This window comes from Leptonotus elevatus, chromosome 3 (assembly GCF_054856555.1).
Source record: "Leptonotus elevatus isolate MCC_2025b chromosome 3, RoL_Lele_1.0, whole genome shotgun sequence".
In the NCBI taxonomy this organism is placed as follows: domain Eukaryota; kingdom Metazoa; phylum Chordata; class Actinopteri; order Syngnathiformes; family Syngnathidae; genus Leptonotus; species Leptonotus elevatus.
In genome coordinates this window covers 26,388,433-26,406,615 of record NC_141241.1, presented here as the reverse complement: position 1 = coordinate 26,406,615, position 18,183 = coordinate 26,388,433, and the positions used below count along the sequence as shown (strand labels likewise).

The 18,183-nt window shown below is 43.7% G+C and overlaps 16 non-coding genes across 16 annotated transcripts; 12 read left to right on the top strand and 4 right to left on the bottom strand.

Annotated features, from left to right (window-relative positions):
- Positions 1–240: 240 nt before the first annotated feature.
- Positions 241–313, top strand: trnav-aac (transfer RNA valine (anticodon AAC)). The gene has a single exon. It is a non-coding gene; the product is annotated as a tRNA-Val (tRNA).
- A 257-nt stretch (positions 314–570) lies between these two features.
- trnav-aac (transfer RNA valine (anticodon AAC)) lies at positions 571–643 on the top strand. The gene has a single exon. It is a non-coding gene; the product is annotated as a tRNA-Val (tRNA).
- A 257-nt stretch (positions 644–900) lies between these two features.
- On the top strand, positions 901–973 carry trnav-aac (transfer RNA valine (anticodon AAC)). The gene has a single exon. It is a non-coding gene; the product is annotated as a tRNA-Val (tRNA).
- Positions 974–1,369: 396 nt separating this feature from the next.
- Positions 1,370–1,441, bottom strand: trnad-guc (transfer RNA aspartic acid (anticodon GUC)). The gene has a single exon. It is a non-coding gene; the product is annotated as a tRNA-Asp (tRNA).
- Positions 1,442–1,561: 120 nt separating this feature from the next.
- trnav-aac (transfer RNA valine (anticodon AAC)) lies at positions 1,562–1,634 on the top strand. The gene has a single exon. It is a non-coding gene; the product is annotated as a tRNA-Val (tRNA).
- Positions 1,635–1,891: 257 nt separating this feature from the next.
- On the top strand, positions 1,892–1,964 carry trnav-aac (transfer RNA valine (anticodon AAC)). Its single transcript has one exon. It is a non-coding gene; the product is annotated as a tRNA-Val (tRNA).
- A 395-nt stretch (positions 1,965–2,359) lies between these two features.
- trnad-guc (transfer RNA aspartic acid (anticodon GUC)) lies at positions 2,360–2,431 on the bottom strand. Its single transcript has one exon. It is a non-coding gene; the product is annotated as a tRNA-Asp (tRNA).
- A 450-nt stretch (positions 2,432–2,881) lies between these two features.
- Positions 2,882–2,954, top strand: trnav-aac (transfer RNA valine (anticodon AAC)). Its single transcript has one exon. It is a non-coding gene; the product is annotated as a tRNA-Val (tRNA).
- A 1,385-nt stretch (positions 2,955–4,339) lies between these two features.
- Positions 4,340–4,411, bottom strand: trnad-guc (transfer RNA aspartic acid (anticodon GUC)). The gene has a single exon. It is a non-coding gene; the product is annotated as a tRNA-Asp (tRNA).
- Positions 4,412–4,531: 120 nt separating this feature from the next.
- trnav-aac (transfer RNA valine (anticodon AAC)) lies at positions 4,532–4,604 on the top strand. The gene has a single exon. It is a non-coding gene; the product is annotated as a tRNA-Val (tRNA).
- A 257-nt stretch (positions 4,605–4,861) lies between these two features.
- trnav-aac (transfer RNA valine (anticodon AAC)) lies at positions 4,862–4,934 on the top strand. Its single transcript has one exon. It is a non-coding gene; the product is annotated as a tRNA-Val (tRNA).
- A 65-nt stretch (positions 4,935–4,999) lies between these two features.
- Positions 5,000–5,071, bottom strand: trnad-guc (transfer RNA aspartic acid (anticodon GUC)). Its single transcript has one exon. It is a non-coding gene; the product is annotated as a tRNA-Asp (tRNA).
- Positions 5,072–5,191: 120 nt separating this feature from the next.
- Positions 5,192–5,264, top strand: trnav-aac (transfer RNA valine (anticodon AAC)). Its single transcript has one exon. It is a non-coding gene; the product is annotated as a tRNA-Val (tRNA).
- A 257-nt stretch (positions 5,265–5,521) lies between these two features.
- On the top strand, positions 5,522–5,594 carry trnav-aac (transfer RNA valine (anticodon AAC)). The gene has a single exon. It is a non-coding gene; the product is annotated as a tRNA-Val (tRNA).
- A 1,248-nt stretch (positions 5,595–6,842) lies between these two features.
- Positions 6,843–6,915, top strand: trnav-aac (transfer RNA valine (anticodon AAC)). The gene has a single exon. It is a non-coding gene; the product is annotated as a tRNA-Val (tRNA).
- A 257-nt stretch (positions 6,916–7,172) lies between these two features.
- trnad-auc (transfer RNA aspartic acid (anticodon AUC)) lies at positions 7,173–7,245 on the top strand. The gene has a single exon. It is a non-coding gene; the product is annotated as a tRNA-Asp (tRNA).
- Positions 7,246–18,183: the final 10,938 nt, after the last annotated feature.

Genomic DNA, 18,183 nt, shown 5'->3' with positions numbered 1-18,183 from the left:
TTTGCAATTTAAACTGTTTCTCCAAAAGATAGGTTTCACAAACACCATCTCCCCGTCGGGGAATCGAACCCCGGTCTTCCCCGTGACAGGCGGAGATACTATCCACTATACTAACGAGGACAGAACGGCTATACAACTACCTCCTGGTCGGGTGTAGAGGGGAACCTATCCTCGAAAACTGGAAAAGCCAACCAGCTAGTTTGATTTCCGTCAGTGCTAACAAGTTGAAGTTAAGCGTCTGTTTCCATAGTGTAGTGGTTATCACGTTCGCCTAACACGCGAAAGGTCCCCGGCTCGAGACCGGGTGGAAACATGGCCATTTTCTTTGTATTTGCAATGAAAACTGATCATCCAAAAGATAGGTTTCACAAACACCATGTCCCCGTCGGGGAATCAAATCCCGGTCTTCCCCGTGACAGGGGGAGATACTATCCACTATACTAACGAGGACAGAAGGGCTATACAACTACCTCCTGGTCGGGTGTAGAGGGGAACCTGTCCTCGAAAACTGGAAAAGCCAGCCAGCTAGTTTGATTTCCGGCAGTGCGAACAAGTTGAACTTAAGCGTCTGTTTCCATAGTGTAGTGGTTATCACGTTCGCCTAACACGCGAAAGGTCCCCGGCTCGAGACCGGGTGGAAACATGGCCATTTTCTTTGTATTTGCAATGAAAACTGATCATCCAAAAGATAGCTTTCACAAACACCATCTCCTCGTCGGGGAATCGAACCCCAGTCTTCCCCGTGACAGGGGGAAATACTATCCACTATACTAACGAGGACAGAACGGCTATACAACTACCTCCTGGTCGGGTGTAGAGGGGAACCTATCCTCGAAAACTGGAAAAGCCAGCCAGCTAGTTTGATTTCCGGCAGTGCGAACAAGTTGAAGTTAAGCGTGTGTTTCCATAGTGTAGTGGTTATCACGTTCGCCTAACACGCGAAAGGTCCCCGGTTCGAGACCGGGTGGAAACATGGCCATTTTCTTTGTATTTGCAATGAAAACTGATCATCCAAAAGATAGCTTTCACAAACACCATCTCCCCGTCAGGGAATCGAACCCCGGTCTTCCCCGTGACAGGGGGAGATACTATCCACTATACTAACGAGGACAGAAGGGCTATACCAGTACCTCCTGGTCTGGTGTAGAGGGGAACCTGTCTTCGAAAACTGGAAAAGCCAGCCAGCTAGTTTGATTTCCAGCAGTGCGAACAAGTTGAAGTTAAGCGTCTGTTTCCATAGTGTAGTGGTTATCACGTTTGCCTAACACGCGAACGGTCCCCGGCTTTAAACCGGGTGGAAACATGGCCATTTTCTTTGTATTTGAAATTAAAAACTGTTTCTCCAAAAGATAGGTTTCACAAACACCATCTCCCCGTCGGGGAATCGAACCCCGGTCTTCCCCGTGACAGGGGGAGATACTATCCACTATACTAACGAGGACAGAAGGGCTATACAGTTACCTCCTGGTCGGGTGTAGAGGGGAACCTGTCCTCGAAAACTGGAAAAGCCAGCCAGCTAGTTTGATTTCCGGCAGTGCGAACAAGTTGAAGTTAAGCGTCTGTTTCCATAGTGTAGTGGTTATCACGTTCGCCTAACACGCGAAAGGTCCCCGGCTCGAGACCGGGTGGAAACATGGCCATTTTCTTTGTATTTGCAATGAAAACTGATCATCCAAAAGATAGCTTTCACAAACACCATCACCCCGTTGGGGAATTGAACCCCGGTCTTCCCCGTGACAGGGGGAAATACTATCCACTATACTAACGAGGACAGAACGGCTATACAACTACCTCCTGGTCGGGTGTAGAGGGGAACCTATCCTCGAAAACTGGAAAAGCCAGCCAGCTAGTTTGATTTCCGGCAGTGCGAACAAGTTGAAGTTAAGCGTCTGTTTCCATAGTGTAGTGGTTATCACGTTCGCCTAACACGCGAAAGGTCCCCGGTTCGAGACCGGGTGGAAACATGGCCATTTTCTTTGTATTTGCAATGAAAACTGATCATCCAAAAGATAGCTTTCACAAACACCATCTCCCCGTCAGGGAATCGAACCCCGGTCTTCCCCGTGACAGGGGGAGATACTATCCACTATACTAACGAGGACAGAAGGGCTATACCAGTACCTCCTGGTCTGGTGTAGAGGGGAACCTGTCTTCGAAAACTGGAAAAGCCAGCCAGCTAGTTTGATTTCCAGCAGTGCGAACAAGTTGAAGTTAAGCGTCTGTTTTCATAGTGTAGTGGTTATCACGTTTGCCTAACACGCGAACGGTCCCCGGCTTTAAACCGGGTGGAAACATGGCCATTTTCTTTGTATTTGAAATTTAAACTGTTTCTCCAAAAGATAGGTTTCACAAACACCATCTCCCCGTCGGGGAATCGAACCCCGGTCTTCCCCGTGACAGGGGGAGATACTATCCACTATACTAACGAGGACAGAAGGGCTATACAGTTACCTCCTGGTCGGGTGTAGAGGGGAACCTGTCCTCGAAAACTGGAAAAGCCAGCCAGCTAGTTTGATTTCCGGCAGTGCGAACAAGTTGAAGTTAAGCGTCTGTTTCCATAGTGTAGTGGTTATCACGTTCGCCTAACACGCGAAAGGTCCCCAGCTCGAGACCGGGTGGAAACATGGCCATTTTCTTTGTATTTGCGATGAAAACTGATCATCCAAAAGATAGCTTTCACAAACACCATCACCCCGTTGGGGAATTGAACCCCGGTCTTCCCCGTGACAGGGGGAAATACTATCCTCTATACTAACGAGGACAGAACGGCTACACAACTACCTCCTGGTTGGGTGTAGAGGGAAACCTATCCTCGAAAACTGGAAAAGCCAACCAGCTAGTTTGATTTCCGTCAGTGCTAACAAGTTGAAGTTAAGCGTCTGTTTCCATAGTGTAGTGGTTATCACGTTCGCCTAACACGCGAAAGTTCCCCGGCTCGAGACCGGGTGGAAACATGGCCATTTTCTTTGTATTTGCAATGAAAACTGATCATCCAGAAGATAGCTTTCACAAACACCATCTCCCCGTCGGGGAATCGAACCCCGGTCTTCGCCGTGACAGGGGGAGATACTATCCACTATACTAACGAGGACAGAAAGGCAAAACAGCTACCTCCTGGTCGGGTGTATTGGGGAACCTATCCTCGAAAACTGGAAAAGCCAACCAGCTAGTTTGATTTCCATCAGTGCTAACAAGTTGAAGTTAAGCGTCTGTTTCCATAGTGTAGTGGTTATCACGTTTGCCTAACACGCGAACGGTCCCCGGCTCGAGACCGGGTGGAAACATGGCCATTTTCTTTGTATTTGCAATTTAAACTGTTTATCCAAAAGATAGGTTTCACAAACACCATCTCCCCGTCGGGGAATCGAACCCCGGTTTTCCCCGTGACAGGGGGAGATACTATCCACTATACTAACGAGGACAGAAGGGCTATACAGTTACCTCCTGGTCGGGTGTAGAGGGGAACCTGTCCTCGAAAACTGGAAAAGCCAGCCAGCTAGTTTGATTTCCGGCAGTGCGATCAAGTTGAAGTTAAGCGTCTGTTTCCATAGTGTAGTGGTTATCACGTTCACCTAACACGCGAAAGGTCCCCGGCTCGAGACCGGGTGGAAACATGTCCATTTTCTTTGTATTTGCAATGAAAACTGATCATCCAAAAGATAGCTTTCACAAACACCATCTCCCCGTCGGGGAATCGAACCCCAGTCTTCCCCGTGACAGGTGGAAATACTATCCACTATACTAACGAGGACAGAACGGCTATACAACTACCTCCTGGTCGGGTGTAGAGGGGAACCTATCCTCGAAAACTGGAAAAGCCAACCAGCTAGTTTGATTTCCGTCAGTGCTAAAAAGTTGAAGTTAAGCGTCTGTTTCCATAGTGTAGTGGTTATCACGTTTGCCTAACACGCGAACGGTCCCCGGCTCGAGACCGGGTGGAAACATGGCCATTTTCTTTGTATTTGCAATTTAAACTGTTTATCCAAAAGATAGGTTTCACAAACACCATCTCCCCATCAGGGAATCGAACCCCGGTCTTCCCTGTGACAGGGGGAGATACTATCCACTATACTAACAAGGACAGAAGGGCTATACAGTTACCTCCTGGTCGGGTGTAGAGGGGAACCTGTCCTCGAAAACTGGAAAAGCCAGCCAGCTAGTTTGATTTCCGGCAGTGCGAACAAGTTGAAGTTAAGCGTCTGTTTCCATAGTGTAGTGGTTATCACGTTTGCCTAACACGCGAACGGTCCCCGGCTCGAGACCGGGTGGAAACATGGCCATTTTCTTTGTATTTGCAATTTAAACTGTTTATCCAAAAGATAGGTTTCACAAACACCATCTCCCCGTCGGGGAATCGAACCCCGGTCTTCCCCGTGACAGGGGGAGATACTATCCACTATACTAACGAGGACAGAAGGGCTGTACAGTTACCTCCTGGTCGGGTGTAGAGGGGAACCTGTCCTCGAAAACTGGAAAAGCCAGCCAGCTAGTTTGATTTCCGGCAGTGCGAACAAGTTGAAGTTAAGCGTATGTTTCCATAGTGTAGTGGTTATCACGTTCGCCTAACACGCGAAAGGTCCCCGGCTCGAGACCGGGTGGAAACATGGCCATTTTCTTTGTATTTGCAATGAAAACTGATCATCCAAAAGATAGCTTTCACAAACACCATCACCCCGTTGGGGAATTGAACCCCGGTCTTCCCCGTGACAGGGGGAAATACTATCCTCTATACTAACGAGGACAGAACGGCTATACAACTACCTCCTGGTTGGGTGTAAAGGGGAACCTATCCTCGAAAACTGGAAAAGCCAACCAGCTAGTTTGATTTCCGTCAGTGCTAACAAGTTGAAGTTAAGCATCTGTTTCCATAGTGTAGTGGTTATCACGTTCGCCTAACACGCGAAAGTTCCCCGGCTCGAGACCGGGTGGAAACATGGCCATTTTCTTTGTATTTGCAATGAAAACTGATCATCCAGAAGATAGCTTTCACAAACACCATCTCCCCGTCGGGGAATCGAACCCCGGTCTTCCCCGTGACAGGGGGAGATACTATCCACTATACTAACGAGGACAGAAAGGCAAAACAACTACCTCCTGGTCGGGTGTAGAGGGGAACCCATCCTCGAAAACTGGAAAAGCCAACCAGCTAGTTTGATTTCCGTCAGTGCTAACAAGTTGAAGTTAAGCGTCTGTTTCCATAGTGTAGTGGTTATCACGTTTGCCTAACACGCGAAAGGTCCCCGGCTCGAGACCGGGTGGAAACATGGCCATTTTCTTTGTATTTGCAATTTAAACTGTTTATCCAAAAGATAGGTTTCACAAACACCATCTCCCCGTCGGGGAATCGAACCCCGGTCTTCCCCGTGACAGGGGAAGATACTATCCACTATACTAACGAGGACAGAAGGGCCATACAGTTACCTCCTGGTCGGGTGTAGAGGGGAACCTGTCCTCGAAAACTGGAAAAGCCAGCCAGCTAGTTTGATTTCCGGCAGTGCGATCAAGTTGAAGTTAAGCGTCTGTTTCCATAGTGTAGTGGTTATCACGTTCGCCTAACACGCGAAAGGTCCCTGGCTCGAGACCGGGTGGAAACATGGCCATTTTCTTTGTATTTGCAATGAAAACTGATCATCCAAAAGATAGCTTTCACAAACACCATCTCCCCGTCGGGGAATCGAACCCCAGTCTTCCCCGTGACAGGGGGAAATACTATCCACTATACTAACGAGGACAGAACGGCTATACAACTACCTCCTGGTCGGGTGTAGAGGGGAACCTGTCTTCGAAAACTGGAAAAGCCAGCCAGCTAGTTTGATTTCCAGCAGTGCGAACAAGTTGAAGTTAAGCGTCTGTTTCCATAGTGTAGTGGTTATCACGTTTGCCTAACACGCGAACGGTCCCCGGCTCGAGACCGGGTGGAAAAATTGCCATTTTCTTTGTATTTGCAAGTTTAAACTGTTTATCCAAAAGATAGGTTTCACAAAAACCATCTCCCCGTCGGGGAATCGAAACCCGGTCTTCACCGTGACAGGGGGAGATACTATCCACTATACTAACGAGGACAGAAGGGCTATACAGTTACCTCCTGGTCGGGTGTAGAGGGGAACCTGTCTTCGAAAACTGGAAAAGCCAGCCAGCTAGTTTGATTTCCAGCAGTGCGAACAAGTTGAAGTTAAGCGTCTGTTTCCATAGTGTAGTGGTTATCACGTTTGCCTAACACGCGAACGGTCCCCGGCTTTAAACCGGGTGGAAACATGGCCATTTTCTTTGTATTTGCAATTTAAACTGTTTATCCAAAAGATAGGTTTCACAAACACCATCTCCCCGTCGGGGAATCAAACCCCGGTGTTCCCCGTGACAGGGGGAGATACTATCCACTATACTAACGAGGACAGAAGGGCTATACAACTACCTCCTGGTCGGGTGTAGAGGGGAACCTATCCTCGAAAACTGGAAAAGCCAACCAGCTAGTTTGATTTCCGGCATTGCTAACAAGTTGAAGTTAAGCGTCTGTTTGCATAGTGTAGTGGTTATCAAGTTTGCTTAACACGCGAAAGTTCCCCGGCTCGAGACCGGGTGGAAACATGGCCATTTTCTTTGTATTTGCAATTTAAACTGTTTATCCAAAAGATAGGTTTCACAAACACCATCTCCCCGTCGGGGAATCGAACCCCTGTCTTCCCCGTGACAGGGGGAGTTACTATTCACTATACTAACGAGGACAGAAGGGCTATACAACTACCTCCTGGTCTGGTGTAGAGGGGAACCTGTCCTCGAAAACTGGAAAAGCCAACCAGCTAGTTTGATTTCCGTCAGTGCGAACAAGTTGAAGTTAAGCGTCTGTTTCCATAGTGTAGTGGTTATCACGTTCGCCTAACAAGCGAAAGGTCCCCGGCTCGAGACCGGGTGGAAACATGGCCATTTTCTTTGTATTTGCAATGAAAACTGATCATCCAAAAGATAGCTTTCACAAACACCATCACCCCGTCGGGGAATTGAACCCCGGTCTTCCCCGTGACAGGGGGAGATACTATCCACTATACTAACGAGGACAGAAGGGCTATACAACTACCTCCTGGTCTGGTGTAGAGGGGAACCTGTCCTCGAAAACTGGAAAAGCCAGCCATCTAGTTATATTACCGGCAGTGCGAACAAGTTAAAGTTAAGCGTCTGTTTCCATAGTGTAGTGGTTTTCACGTTCGCCTATCACGCGAAAGGTCCCCGGCTCGAGACCGGGTGGAAACATGGCCATTTTCTTTGTATTTGCAATGAAAACTGATCATCCAAAAGATAGCTTTCACAAACACCATCTCCCCGTCGGGGAATCGAACCCCAGTCTTCCCCGTGACAGGGGGAAATACTATCCACTATACTAACGAGGACAGAACGGCTATACAACTACCTCCTGGTCGGGTGTAGAGGGGAACCTATCCTCGAAAACTGGAAAAGCCAACCAGCTAGTTTGATTTCCGTCAGTGCTAACAAGTTGAAGTAAAGCGTCTGTTTCCATAGTGTAGTGGTTATCACGTTTGCCTAACACGCGAATGGTGCCCGGCTCGAGACCGGGTGGAAACATGGCCATTTTCTTTGTATTTGCAATTTAAACTTTTTATCCAAAAGATAGGTTTCACAAACACCATCTCCCCGTAGGGGAATCGAACCCCGGTCTTCCCCGTGACAGGGGGAGATACTATCCACTATACTAACGAGGACAGAAGGGCTATACAACTACCTCCTGGTCTGGTGTAGAGGGGAACCTGTCCTCAAAAACTGGAAAAGCCAGCCAGCTAGTTTGATTTCCAGCAGTGCGAACAAGTTGAAGTTAAGCGTCTGTTTCCATAGTGTAGTGGTTATCACGTTTGCCTAACACGCGAACGGTCCCCGGCTCGAGACCGGGTGGAAAAATTGCCATTTTCTTTGTATTTGCAATGAAAACTGATCATCCAAAAGATAGCTTTCACAAACACCATCTCCCCGTCGGGGAATCGAACCCCAGTCTTCCCCGTGACAGGGGGAAATACTATCCACTATACTAACGAGGACAGAACGGCTATACAACTACCTCCTGGTCGGGTGTAGAGGGGAACCTATCCTCGAAAACTGGAAAAGCCAACCAGCTAGTTTGATTTCCGTCAGTGCTAACAAGTTGAAGTAAAGCGTCTGTTTCCATAGTGTAGTGGTTATCACGTTTGCCTAACACGCGAACGGTGCCCGGCTCGAGACCGGGTGGAAACATGGCCATTTTCTTTGTATTTGCAATTTAAACTTTTTATCCAAAAGATAGGTTTCACAAACACCATCTCCCCGTAGGGGAATCGAACCCCGGTCTTCCCCGTGACAGGGGGAGATACTATCCACTATACTAACGAGGACAGAAGGGCTATACAACTACCTCCTGGTCTGGTGTAGAGGGGAACCTGTCCTCAAAAACTGGAAAAGCCAGCCAGCTAGTTTGATTTCCAGCAGTGCGAACAAGTTGAAGTTAAGCGTCTGTTTCCATAGTGTAGTGGTTATCACGTTTGCCTAACACGCGAACGGTCCCCGGCTCGAGACCGGGTGGAAAAATTGCCATTTTCTTTGTATTTGCAAGTTTAAACTGTTTATCCAAAAGATAGGTTTCACAAAAACCATCTCCCCGTCGGGGAATCGAAACCCGGTCTTCACCGTGACAGGGGGAGATACTATCCACTATACTAACGAGGACAGAAGGGCTATACAGTTACCTCCTGGTCGGGTGTAGAGGGGAACCTGTCTTCGAAAACTGGAAAAGCCAGCCAGCTAGTTTGATTTCCAGCAGTGCGAACAAGTTGAAGTTAAGCGTCTGTTTCCATAGTGTAGTGGTTATCACGTTTGCCTAACACGCGAACGGTCCCCGGCTTTAAACCGGGTGGAAACATGGCCATTTTCTTTGTATTTGCAATTTAAACTGTTTATCCAAAAGATAGGTTTCACAAACACCATCTCCCCGTCGGGGAATCGAACCCCGGTGTTCCCCGTGACAGGGGGAGATACTATCCACTATACTAACGAGGACAGAAGGGCTATACAACTACCTCCTGGTCGGGTGTAGAGGGGAACCTATCCTCGAAAACTGGAAAAGCCAACCAGCTAGTTTGATTTCCGGCATTGCTAACAAGTTGAAGTTAAGCGTCTGTTTGCATAGTGTAGTGGTTATCACGTTTGCCTAACACGCGAACGGTCCCCGGCTTTAAACCGGGTGGAAACATGGCCATTTTCTTTGTATTTGCAATTTAAACTGTTTATCCAAAAGATAGGTTTCACAAACACCATCTCCCCGTCGGGGAATCGAACCCCGGTGTTCCCCGTGACAGGGGGAGATACTATCCACTATACTAACGAGGACAGAAGGGCTATACAACTACCTCCTGGTCGGGTGTAGAGGGGAACCTATCCTCGAAAACTGGAAAAGCCAACCAGCTAGTTTGATTTCCGGCATTGCTAACAAGTTGAAGTTAAGCGTCTGTTTGCATAGTGTAGTGGTTATCACGTTTGCTTAACACGCGAAAGTTCCCCGGCTCGAGACCGGGTGGAAACATGGCCATTTTCTTTGTATTTGCAATTTAAACTGTTTATCCAAAAGATAGGTTTCACAAACACCATCTCCCCGTCGGGGAATCGAACCCCTGTCTTCCCCGTGACAGGGGGAGTTACTATTCACTATACTAACGAGGACAGAAGGGCTATACAACTACCTCCTGGTCTGGTGTAGAGGGGAACCTGTCCTCGAAAACTGGAAAAGCCAACCAGCTAGTTTGATTTCCGTCAGTGCGAACAAGTTGAAGTTAAGCGTCTTTTTCCATAGTGTAGTGGTTATCACGTTCGCCTAACAAGCGAAAGGTCCCCGGCTCGAGACCGGGTGGAAACATGGCCATTTTCTTTGTATTTGCAATGAAAACTGATCATCCAAAAGATAGCTTTCACAAACACCATCACCCCGTTGGGGAATCGAACCCCAGTCTTCCCCGTGACAGGGGGAAATACTATCCACTATACTAACGAGGACAGAACGGCTATACAACTACCTCCTGGTCGGGTGTAGAGGGGAACTTATCCTCGAAAACTGGAAAAGCCAACCAGCTAGTTTGATTTCCGTCAGTGCTAACAAGTTGAAGTAAAGTGTCTGTTTCCATAGTGTAGTGGTTATCACGTTTGCCTAACACGCGAACGGTGCCCGGCTCGAGACCGGGTGGAAACATGGCCATTTTCTTTGTATTTGCAATTTAAACTTTTTATCCAAAAGATAGGTTTCACAAACACCATCTCCCCGTAGGGGAATCGAACCCCGGTCTTCCCCGTGACAGGGGGAGATACTATCCACTATACTAACGAGGACAGAAGGGCTATACAACTACCTCCTGGTCTGGTGTAGAGGGGAACCTGTCCTCGAAAACTGGAAAAGCCAACCAGCTAGTTTGATTTCCGTCAGTGCTAACAAGTTGAAGTTAAGCGTCTGTTTTGATAGAATTATTAACATTGTTTTTCTGTTTTACATATATATTCTTCAAAGTGTTTTTGATTTTAGTTAGATAAATACAACTGTGGTAGAATGTGGTCTGTTTTCCCCCTAAGGAAGTGAGGTGTTGGAATCCACACAGCAGGTATGCGGGAATCTCTGGAGCCAGCTCTCCCGAGGTCAATAGTTTATCTAGGAAGCCAATTGTTTACCTCAATATTTGGTAAGGACTGAAAGAACTCAATAGGAGTTGGCCAGATTGTATCTCACTCTGCTGACAGGACAAGATCAAAGGGGGGGCTGTGCTCTGTGTGGAGTTTTATGGGGGGCCTGGTAGAGGGAGAAGGGGGGCCAAGTGGCCCACATCCCGGAGGAAGAGATAAGAGAGGGGGTGTGTAGAATTGGGGTGACAGGAAATATCACATGCTGAGAAGGGGCCAAATGGTCAATGAGGGGGAGGGAACCATATCTGTATATATGCATGCATGAACTTTGAAAAGAACACATCTGTGGGTGAGCTGCGATGATTGAGCAGTAACTACAGGTGACTTTCAGAATCTGAAATAAAGCTGGCAAACTTGTTCACAGATTTCAACTTTGAATTTATTTGAACACGCAGAAATCAAGGAAATGATTTCCAACAATTGGTGACCCCGACGCTAAAAGGGAGAAGGTAAGAGGATTTCGAGCTGCAGTGATTGATGAACGAATGGAACTTCTAGGCGCCTAAATAATTAATTACAGTAAGTGGAGACGTTAATCCACGTAGAGGAGTTCTGTCTGTTTAAAATCATTGCAACTTGTTTTCGTCTGCTAAATTGTGTAAATTTGTACATGAGATCTGTTTGAACAAGTTGTAGTTTGATGTCGTTCTAAAAATTTCTGCGACATTGAACTATAAACACGTACGTGGGGTGGAGCATGTGGTGATGAACGTGCTGGCCCGGACCGGTTAATGCGCGCGGCTGCTGGGGACAGAGCCATGTTATCAGGAAGAAGCAACGTCTTATTAATTTGTAAAATTCTGTTTTTGCGTTGCGAAGGATTCGATAGACTATGATATTTATTTTTTGAATATAAGGATAAAGAGGTTACGGGGTTTCGTGGATATTTGAAGATCCATTGGTAAATCTGAAGATCATAGTAGACGCGCCTGCCCTTGGCAGTTTGGTTGGTTCAGGATTGTTCCTTCAGGTAGGACATGTCGCCTGTATAAGAACGTCCATTTTTCACGTAATAAGTTATTTTAAAAGTGCGCGCGCTGTTGAAATTGAACAGTTGGGGGAGTCAGGTCGATTGCAACGGACATTGGGTTTTAAACGTTGTATTTGCGATCGCTAGATTACGTGTGATTTTGTTTTGATTTTGCGCTGAAAGAGCGCCTTGCAGGACATATGCAGTAAAAGAGAGACAGTTTTGACACTGCGGAATTGGATCACGTGATTCGTTGTCTGTGTATGTTCTGTGAGTCATTGTGTATTCGTTGTGTGTGTACGTTCTATGTTGTCTTGTGCGTGCTGTGTGTTTTGTGGGCTTCTGTGTTGCTTGTTGTACGGTTGTTTAAACGTTGTCGAATAAATTTACCCTATTCGAACTATCATATTGTAAAGTGAGACGTCACTGCATTGATAAATATTGATACTGCTTAGGTAGTATATACACTTGTTGGAACTACGAGTGGTAAGAACTCTGAATAATGGAGGGCGATTTTGATCGTAACACTGAATGGTTTGATCTTAATGTACTTCCGGTACATGGTGGAAATTTGAACTTGGACGCGCAAGTTAAGCATGCTTCCGGAGTTGCAGTTGGAACTGTGCGTGAAAAGAGTCGGCGAAAGATGCAAGCATTGTTGATAGATTGGGTTACGGCTGCTTGCGACAAGGGTTGGTTCTGATGAGTTATTAACATTGTTTTTCAGTTTTAAATGATATTTTAGCCGTTTTAGATTTAGTTAACTCAGTATGGCTAAATGAATAGCATTTTTATGTGTCTCACACTCCTGAGAAAATAAGGGAGTGTATGGGTCTGGTATCTGTCTCTTCCGAAGGAGACGGGCCGATGTGTGATTGTTTTTTTCTAATCTGATTTATAGCTATGGGAACTTGCTGAACTTGCAGAAGGGAGGAGAGAGGGATTTTCTTGTTTATACTGTGTTGTGGGCTGATAGGAGGAGACTTGTAGTCTCCCACTATTCTGAATAAGTATTGATGTACCACGGAGGAGAAACAGACAACTGAGAGAACACGGCTTCAGTGTCATCAGCTTTTTGTCCCCAGAAGCTTCTGGTAATTAATAAATACCTTTGCAAAGGGACTTCTTCACAAGGATCTCACCATTCAGTTAATTGAACACGCAAAGAGTACAATACTTAATATTGTCAACTCTAACAAATGGTGACCGCCGACGCTGAATTATAACGAATGGTCTCCTCCGTTGAACCAAACGGATGGTGTTATTCTGACGTGGAACAAGCTGCGGCGTTCAAGGACGGGCGGAACTTCTAGGCCTAAATAAATAAAGTACGGTAAGTGGAGACTGTTATCCACGTAGAAGAGGTTGTGTCTGTCTGGTCCGCTGCAGCTGGTTTTTTCGTCTTCCAAATTGTCTAAATTTTAAATGAGATCTGTGTGAACAGGTTATATAGTTTGATGTCGTTAGAGAGTTGATAATTCCGACGATATTGAACTAAACACGTCGTGGAGTGGTGCATTTGAAGGTGACGTGATGCAGACTCGAAGTGATGAAGCTTTTTTTGTACAGGAAGAAATAGCGGTTAATTTTTTGATTTGTTTTGTTTTTCGTCAACGCTATGAAGAATCCTTAGACCATAATATATATTGAATAAAAGGGTTTGCCGGATGACGTAACAAGTCTTTCTTGTTTACTAAGGATCGCGAAGATTATGGTACGCGCTTCTGTTTTTTAAGCAGTTTTGGCCGAATTGGAGGACAAGTAACATAATTGTTCATGGCTCTTGGTGGGAAAGTTCTCTACACGTAATATGTCTTTTATTTGAAAAAGCGCCTGTTTGAAATTGAACAGTATTGAGGGGTCCAGGTTGATTACAGCGATGATTGGATTTTGTATCACTGTATTTGCAATCGAGAGATTACGTGATTTATTTTATTTTGTTGGCGCTTCTACAATATGTAGTTTTGAGGTCAGGATTCCCGTTTGAATTCCTTTTGTTCCACGGTTGAATTCGATGGTACGTGACAATTTCATTATTTAATAAAGCGCCTTGCAAAAATTTTGCAATAAAGGGAGAACAGTTTAGCTCAGCGGGATTGGGTAACCGCTGTGTATAAACGAGAGGTCACGTAATTCTTATGTCTGTCTGTGTGTGGCCATATGTGTTAACATATTGAACTATTAATACTAAAAGTGAGACGTCACTGTATTAAAACCGAATGTATACATCAAAAACTACAAACAAAATGGAGGCGATTTCGACCCGGATACAGAATGGTTTGTCTTGAATGCGCTTCCGGTTCAGGGAAAAATAAAAGCGTCGATGAACAATGAAAAAACGAACTATGGATCGATTGTATACAAAGCTTTCGCTGGACAAAATGGTATGTCAGAATTTTGTATTTTCTTTGTTGGTAGTGAAAAAAGGCTGAATTTGATGCTAAAATGACTCCAGCATTTGTGGAGCAGTTTACGGGTGGTTTGTTCGAAGTTACCCGTTTACTGAAATCACCGTATAAAACTGCGGTTTAAATGCTATAAGATTTGTAGACAACGAATTGATAGAATAACACCGTTTATTTTTTTATAATGACTGAAGAGTGTGTGCGTATGCATTTGAGTGTGTGACCTAGCTTCTAAAAAAAGGTGGGGGTTTGTAAGTGAGAAGTGTGCATATGGGGATTTTGTTTGTTTTTCTTCAATATTTTAACTAAGTTTGGTGTTGTTTTGTGTGAGATGATACTGTTGTGATAGTGGCGTTTGTTTTATTAATGGGAATATGATAAAATAGGTTTTGCGATTTATAATGTTAAGATTTCTTCCCCCAACCCCCCCCCCCCCCGTTTCTAGTTACAAAAAAGGTGGGGGCTGGGCTATGCGCTGTTAGCATAATGTGTCCTCCTAATGGGACTTTTTCTTTGTTAAAATGGTAAGAGAGGAATGATAAACAATATAAAATAAGTAATAGTATTTGAAAGATATTGTTGAGTTTTTGAAAAAAGAATATTAAATTAGTGTTTTATTTTTATTTTTTATTATTATTTTTTATTTTTTTAGTGACTGAGCTAATAAATCTTTACACTTTAATGATTGATGAAGATGGTTAATTTGTTAACTTTCCCTTTTCGGGACAAATGAATAAAGAGTAATGATAAAATAATGGCATTTTGTTTGCGCTATGTTGAGTTGATATAATTATGCCTACATCTGTATAGCTGTGGCTGGAAGTAAGATAGTTGAATAAGGAGTTATGAATGTTTTTGAAATTGACATGTTGATAATGATTTTTAATATTTGTTTTTTCTCTGAGTGTGTCATTTCAGAAACTGATGTTTGAGTTCCAAGGCAGATGAGGGTTTGATGGCCTTCACTGATTACAAACTGCGAACGGGATGCGCCCCAGCTGCTGATACGTTGTATGGCTAGTAGCTATTTGAAGGGGTATTGAAAAAAGAAAAAAAAAAAAAGAAATGAATAAAGAGGCTGTGTTTTTTTACGAAACATTTTTGAGAAAGCAGGGAGTGAACTGTCTTGCTATGATCCCATATCCTCAGTCTGGCATTTTTAATGCATTGTATCAACGAGTGTGCATTTTTTTTTGATCAGGTGAGCTCTCAGAAAGACTGTGTGTCATCGGATCCACATTGCAGACTGCGTCTGAATGGATGTGGCAGAGATCAAAGGTCAAAAGCCGCAGAGCAACAGTCTTCTCGTCCTGTGCCTAAGAAAAACATGATGTTCAAATTCCTCAATGCCCAGTGACTGTGTATACGCCTCATTCTAGTGACTTCTCCCCTATGGCTGTTTTGCATCCAGAGGAAATCTAAATGCCTGCTCTGAACATTGCTGCCACAGCAGCCGCCATGCTGGCCAGGACTGAACATTGACAACAGCTGCCGTCCTGCCTTTTGCTGGGGGTCTGGACTGAGAAAGTTGGTGGTCGGAATGAGATGTGATCCATTCAGTAAAATGCTGCACGGTGTATGCAAGGCATTTTTAATGTGTTGAGTGGGGAACTGTGATCTATAGCAAGATATTTCAGGAAATTGAAAACGACATATGTAAATTTGAAATGAGGGATTGAGAAAATTTATTTCAATCTATAGCCTACTAAATTTTTGCCTATATTTTTGGGAGAATCAGTTTCTGAATTGGTACAATGGGAATTTTATTAATATGTTATGATATGATATATTTTTATTTTCCCCGTGAGGAACTTTTTTGGACTTTGTCCAGCTGCAGCTATAGTATAAAATAAATAATAGAATAAAATGAGTAGTAACAAGTAAAAGACTAACTAAGAGTTTGATGGCTAAATTAGATTTTTTTTTTTTATAGCACTGTGATTTATAAATCCCAGAAATATTTTGTGTGCTGTGTTTTTTATGAGCCCCGCTAATATGTAAAAGATTAGAAGTTTGAAGATAATTTTTAGTTTGATTAAATCTAGGAAATGGTAGATATTTGTAAATTTTGTGTGATTTTATCCTCAGCCCCACTAATCTGTAAAAGAGGTGAGGTTGATTGGCAGTTTAAATAATTTTTGGGACTCTAGGAGAATTAGAATAATATGGTTACTTCTATTTTTTATGGTCCCAAAGTCATCATATATTAGTGTCTTAAGTTGTATTTGCTTATGCTCAGTTTTATAGTGTTTTGTAGCTCTTTTGTTTATCTCATGGCCTGATTTAGAGGGTTGAGTTATTTATGACGTTTTTTGAGTTATGGTGTCTCTATTTTGTCCTCCCTTTATCTTGACGTGTTTGAAAAAATCAGTGGATCTTTGTCAAATGAGGGAGTTTATGTTTAAGAATTTAACCAATGTAGACGAGTTAGAAAATTAAAATCAAACTTAAAAACGAAATTAAAAAGGTTGTGGGGTATCGGCCTACACTCCAATTGACAGGATGAGTTTGAAAGTGATAATCCACAGTTTGAATATGAAGAAATCTACCAGAGGAAATCGATCGCAAAGTAAGTCTGAAGCAAGCAAGGACAATAATGCATATTCGCCGAATGAAGGTAATTATATTATATTATATCTTTTATCTCAGAATCATATTTGAAAAATGTAATGTTTGGAGCCCAGTGTTTGCAAAAGAGTATAGATAATATGAATATATGTGAGTTTTTCCCAGCATGCCAGGATTCGGCCGGTCATGGGATTCTGGGAAGAGAATAAGAGATATGAAAGGCACAGTTATGCAAATTTAGAACAAATTTAGTCATGGTAAAAAATTACCTATTATTGAACAAAACCTATTTGAAAAATAAATATTTATAAGCTCTGTCTTATATTAATGAATGAGCGAATGTCATTCAACTCAATCAAAGGCTGGGCTCTATTTTAATGTCACAAAAATAGATATTTTCCTGTTCCAACAGCACAGGACCTACGGATCTTAATCAAATAACATTTACTAATCCCAACTAACAAAAACTATCAGGGTTTTTTCCTCCAAATAAAATTTATGTGAGTTTATGAGAAACTAAAAATGAAAAGTTTCTGCACTCAGGAGAACGGCCCCAGGGGGTTGGTGAAAATTCCACATCTGGTCTACAAGGCTTCCGGAGACGTGCCAGGCTCGGCCATCTCATCAACTGATGCTCTCAGGTTGAAAGGAGAGACGAAATTCCACAACTGGATCATCAATCTTATCACCTCCGACCTGGAGCCACGTCAGCTGACCCAGTGATCGTTCTGGAGCGGCCGTTTCGACATCATTCGACACCGTTTGAGGACATCAGTCAACGGATCAAGTCAAGTGCCTTTTCTTGGGCAATCATTTAAAGAAGAGTCACATTTTTCGGGCAGAATAATCCCGTGACAAATCGAAGAATTTGGGTAGTCTACCCCAAATTCTTAAAGAAGAGACGAACTATTGCGACACTCTTTTCATTAAAAAAAAAAAAAAAAAGACCTTCAAAGAACTTCATCACAAGATGGCTTCAAAGAACACATATTCGTCTGCCGATACATTGCGACACTTTTTAATGAACAACATTTTATGTTAAGCCTCACATATGCTATGCTTATTTCACTAAAAATCTTTTAAATGTATCAAATTGTTTTTTAATGTCATATGATTGCTAAACTACCTCCTCTTCTGCTAAAGGGATGTTTTAAGGATAATTATTTTTATCACACAACCATTGAAAAAAAATGTTTTAATGTGTTGAGCTCTCAAGAGCTCAAATGAGGGAATGATTAGTTATTAACATTGTTTTTCAGTTTTAAATGATATTTTAGCCGTTTTAGATTTAGTTAACTCAGTATGGCTAAATGAATAGCATTTTTATGTGTCTCACACTCCTGAGAAAATAAGGGAGTGTATGGGTCTGGTATCTGTCTCTTCCGAAGGAGACGGGCCGATGTGTGATTGTTTTTTTCTAATCTGATTTATAGCTATGGGAACTTGCTGAACTTGCAGAAGGGAGGAGAGAGGGATTTTCTTGTTTATACTGTGTTGTGGGCTGATGGGAGGAGACTTGTAGTCTCCCACTATTCTGAATAA